Here is a 5,787-nt window from a genome sequence, read left to right on the forward strand (position 1 = left end):
AGCCCCTCAGCGATGTCGGCGCCATGGACCCCTGTTCCACTGCCAGGCGCATCACGAAGGGTGGTGGGACAAACCAGTATGCTGCAAAATGTGCCTGGGCACTGAAATAGTATAATGCAGGATCCAATGCTTCAAACCTGCCCTGTGTGAATGGCAGTGTAAGAGTACTCCATTTTATCCTGGGTTGCTTGCCGCTCTACGCGAGGCCAATGAGTTGGCCCTTTAATCTAGTGAAGAATGGGCGACCAGGAGGGAAGGGAATGTCCGTAAATAGATATAAGAATTTGGGCATTATGACCATTTTCATTAGAGCTATTCGCCCCGCCATAGAAAGTGGAAGGGCAATCCATCTAGTGATCAGATCCTCCAGTCTAGTGACAGCCACTCCATAGTTCCTCCTTGGCTCTCGTAATATTTATCCCCAGATACCGGACCCCGTCATTGCTCCACAGCAGTGGATATTCCATTTGGAACGAGTCGCTAGCGTCTGTTAATGGCATGACTTGGGATTTGCCCCACTTGATTGTTATACCCGAAATAGCCCCAAATGTTATTACTTCTGTTATCATGGCCACGCAATGTCCCCTCACAGTGACTTTTAGTACTTCCCACACCAAAACCAGGGTTGGGACGAAGTCTACATTGAGTTGTAGGTTTTCTTCTAGTGTTTCTCCCAGTTCAGACACAAACACTGTATCCAGCAATGCCGTGGGTTCTGAATGTCTGACAAAATATCGAGATTCACAATATCGACGTACAAAAATATCGGAGCAAAAATATCGAAATTAAAAATATCGGGTTCCTATACTTAACTAGATATGTACACAAATATCGATTTTTTAATATCGATATACAAAAACATCGTTTACTTTTATATCGACTACATTAACATCGGAAAACAAAAATATCGCTATCTACAAAAAATAATGACATTACCTATAATATCGACATCAAAAATATCGTGCACTTCAATATCGGATTATCAGCTATATCGACTTTTTATATGCATCTGTTTGCATAATTAATTAACGTTTTATATGTTTTCACATCTAAATAAACACACAATACTTAAATTAATACTATAGACACACTATACATTTGTCAAAAATATCCTATTGGTATAATTATATCACCTACACATATAAAAATATTCTGTACTACTTTGTATAATTTTATAATTCGTTTTTGTTTTTCACTTCTATTACAAAGTAATCACAACTGAAATTCAAATATACTAACTAACCAATCACAAACCTAATTTTTTAAATGAACCAATAGCAAAGTAATTACTACTGACACTCCCCTATATAAACAATTAAAATCTAAGCACAAACTACTTGCCAAAAGTCACTGAAGGAGATTCATCTCTATCCGAATTGCTGCACAACAACTAGAAGAACCAAACTATCAACCTACTATCACATCTTCTAAGTAAGTAAATAAAATAGAAAGTGCATTATTTGCTAATACTACTTACTTACCTGCTAAATACCCAGTGCCCCTTTGCTATTCATACTACTTAACATGCTAAATAATTATATGAAACTATTTTTTTTAGATACAACGAGTACTGAATATTCTACTCAAAATAACTGTGAACAAACCCTAGGAATACAGATTCTAATAACTATGTAAGTAATTTCAGATTGATTCATTATGTGCACATAAATCTAAACACACAGAAATAATGACTTTTGCCCCACATATTTCTTTTTTTCTGTAGATTCTACTACTGAAAACTGCACTACTAATGAACTAAGGACATCAGTACTATTTCTCCAATACATTTTACTACGTAAGTATTATGCAACTGAAATAAATGTGGAAAAACAATACAAACATTTAGAACTGTTCTAATTATGTTCTATTATATATTGTTTATTTACAGAGCAAACACAATGAATAGATATACAGACATAATACAGAACTCCACATTCTGAATAATACAGATAATAATCACAAAGTAAGTATATTAAAGAACATAATTACCAGATAATCTATTAAAAAACATACCAACATGGTGATTATTCTAATACATATGTTCCTTTTTTATTTAAGATAACACTACAAACTACTCTCCAGAAGCTGAAGAAACAACTATACTGGCAAAGACCAACCTAAAAAAATATGTAAGTATCTTCACAATGTGAATCATGAAGATACACTTTTGTAGTAGAAATGAGCTCTAACATTGCAAATGTACCGAAACATTAATTAATAATATACTACTTTCATATTTTTCATAACAGCTACAACAACATCACAAACAATTATCCCCAACAAAAGAAGCAAGCAGCTCCTAATTTTGCTGTAAATTCAAAAACACGTAAGTATAAACATTCCTACTTATCACTAACATAGATTATTTATCACATTTAATTTTACATTAACTATTATATATACATTTTATAGATATACAAAGTACAAAATGACCGAAGGAGCCGAATTTGTGACCAGTCAGAAAGGAAAACTATTACTATGCTACATGGGTTACACTTATACACAAGAAAAGCAATATGGCATGCAAGTTAATTGGAAATGTTGTAAATATTATTCTAACAAGTGCTATGGCAGAGCAACAACTAAAGAAGCTACAGTACTGTATACTAGGGAACACAATCATCCACCTAATGTTACTGAAATAGAAGTTAGAACAGCTTTGGAAAATATAAAAGAAGCTAGTACATGTTCCCAAAAGCAAACAAATGTCATTTTAAAAGAAGCCATTCCTAAAATCCCAAAAACTGCCACAACTCAAATGCCAAATATCCTCTCCTTAAAAAGAACTATAGCACGAACTAAAAAAGCTACTACTTCTACAACACCATCTCCCAGAACATATCAGGATATAAATTTAACTGCTAACCAAATAATAACTTTAAATAAACAACCATTTATAGTTTACGATAACGAAAACAATGACAAAAGGCTTATAATTTTTGGTACCAGTATGAATTTAGTTAAACTGCAGCAAAGCCAATATTGGATGATGGATGGAACATTTAACATCTGTCCCAAACCATTTTTCCAATTATACACAATACATGGCCTCTACCACAACTGCAACATACCTTTGCTATATGCACTATTACCAAACAAAAATAATTCCACATATATGGAATTAATAAATATAATTAAACAAAAAACTAATGATTTTTCTCCTGAAAGTATCATTCTTGATTTTGAGCAAGCAATGCTCTCAACTATCATAAAAATCCACCCCCATACCTGCATTCAAGGCTGCTATTATCATTTAAACCAGTGTTTATGGAGACACCTTCAAAAAACTACCCTAAGTGTCGAATATGCTACAAACTCATCTTTTGCTTTCCAAATTAAAAAACTCATTGCACTTGCTTATGTACCTGAAACAGACGTAGCTGAACACTACAACATTCTTATAGACAGCCCCTTCTACAAACAAAATGAAGCTAAATTAAGTCCATTTCTCGACTACTTTGAAGACACCTGGGTAGGCAGACTCCACAGATCTGGCCACAGACGAAATCCCAAATTCCTCATACCCTGGTGGAACGTTTACAGAAGTACCCTTAACGGAGATTCAAAAACTAACAATGCAGTGGAAGGTTGGCACAATGCATTTGTACAATCAACTGGCAGAACCAAACCTACTCTAGAACATTTCATTAAATGCCTACAGAAAGAACAGAGCTACCAGGAATTTAGAATGGACCAATCTGTAACTGAACTTGTCCCTAAAACATCAAAGCAAAATAAACAAATGCACAAGGGGAGAGGTGTGGCGTCGCGGCCAGGGCGACTGACGCTGGAATCTGGGGACCACGGTTCGATCCCCGGCTCCGGCGGCAGGTTAGCCCAGCACCATGTGACTCTGGGCAATAGCTCACTTAATCTTCCCGACGGCCCCCAGCGCCTAGAGACCCGTACGGGTGAATGTGCGCTTTACAAATGTGGACTTTACTTTACTTTACAAGTACCTGGAAGAACAAGTTAAACTTTACCCTAGTACAAAAGGCATAGAATACCTAAATATCATTGCCAAAACACTACTCTAATTAATTCCCAAAAAGTTATAAAACACTAAAAGTATCACCTAAGTATGGAAAAATATGTAACGTGAGCTTCTAAAGTATTTAACGTATGCAATATATAGAGATATTATTATAATATATGCACACATTAAAACTAAATAACAAGTAAAAAACTATTCCATAATAAAAATAACATTACCCACACAAAATAAGAAAGCAAGGACTTACCAATCATGTTGTCAATCCAATAACCTCCTGGTCCACCAAAGTAATCCAGGTAGTGCAAAATTAACCCAAAAAAAAATGTAAAAATACAACTGTTCCAAAATTAACACATCCACGTTGTCCAGAGCCATCGAATAAGCATAAAAAACCCGAAAAATTGGAAAAATAGAAAGAATCGCTCCAGCAAAACCGAAAAATGTAAAGAAGTGTTTGTAAAGCAGTGTTGAATTAAACAAACAAACACTTCCTTTAAAAAAAAACGGAACTTCCGATGTAGCGTACACCTATGACAAAAACATAGAAAACAGACATTCCCACCCACATTAATTAGCTAGTAATTAGTTACAAACATATTAAAATAGATGATTTCACTTGTAGATATACCGTAAAAGACTAAAATTCACTCTATATATAATGAGTTAACTAACTAACACTACGTGTATATACCATAAGTAATTATCTGTTTTCGAAATCTAAAACATACCTCCCTCACACTCAACAACACAAAATATAAGGTCAGTAGTCTCAAAACATAATTAAAATACACATAAAACATATAAAAAAAACCTTACCTGAAGCGACGTGAAGTGTCTCCCAACCGCGATCAGCCCTTCTTCCAAATAACCCAAAACGACCTAACCCGGTTACAAAATAAAGCACCCAAATGCAATAAAATAGTCCCAAGTATAAAATATAATATATATACTCCACTAAATATGCATAAATGAACATTAAGTTTCTATTATTGTAAAGAAATATTTACTTTAATCCTACAATGATTTGATTAACAAATATGTAAATGAATGTAATAAATACATATTATGAAAAGAATAATATTTATATTAACAATGTCTAGAAATATAACTACATTGTCAAAAATTATAATAATAGAAAACTGTGTTAAAAATATGTGACTTATATAATAAATATTTTATGTATTGAAATAAAGTGTTAAAAATACTTTTGTTATTTCTACATTTCTTTATGTAAAAGAGATAAAAAATAATATTCATTTCTGTACAAAAAGTATGAAAATAATAATGCTTCTGTATAGTTGCTTATCATTGTGTTTATAAAATATGTTTATAAAACCAAATGTAATAAAAAGATTTTTGTTATGAAATAACATTTTATTTGTGAAACATAAATAAAAATAATGTTTCTACAATCATGTTGAACTATTTGTATCATTATCTTACTGTAATGTAACAATCTTATCAGAAATTTTGCACTGTATATTAAATGTGAGTATATATTGGTCTCTAATAATTTAATTATTACTATACCAAATCCAGCGTACATTAAGTTAAAACTGACCCTGAACCCAAAAAATACCCCTTTACCCAAAAACTGAAAACTGACCCTGAACCCTAAAAATACCCCTTTACCCAAAAACCCAAAACTGACCCTGAACCCTAAAAATACCCCTTTACCCAAAAACTGAAAACTGACCCTGAACCCTAAAAATACCCCTTTACCCAAAAACCCAAAACTGACCCTGAACCCTAAAAATACCCCTTAACCCAAAAACTGAAAACTGACCCTGAAC

The 5,787-nt window shown here is 33.3% G+C and overlaps 1 long non-coding RNA gene across 1 annotated transcript; it reads left to right on the forward strand.

Annotated features, from left to right (window-relative positions):
• Positions 1 to 1,453: 1,453 nt before the first annotated feature.
• Positions 1,454 to 2,278, forward strand: LOC144791024 (uncharacterized). The gene is made up of 5 exons (XR_013602276.1): positions 1,454 to 1,631; positions 1,724 to 1,795; positions 1,889 to 1,963; positions 2,059 to 2,129; positions 2,250 to 2,278. It is a non-coding gene; the product is annotated as an uncharacterized LOC144791024 (long non-coding RNA).
• The last annotated feature ends 3,509 nt before the right edge of the window (positions 2,279 to 5,787 follow it).

Source organism: Lissotriton helveticus, chromosome 11, assembly GCF_964261635.1.
Source record: "Lissotriton helveticus chromosome 11, aLisHel1.1, whole genome shotgun sequence".
NCBI classification, from domain to species: domain Eukaryota; kingdom Metazoa; phylum Chordata; class Amphibia; order Caudata; family Salamandridae; genus Lissotriton; species Lissotriton helveticus.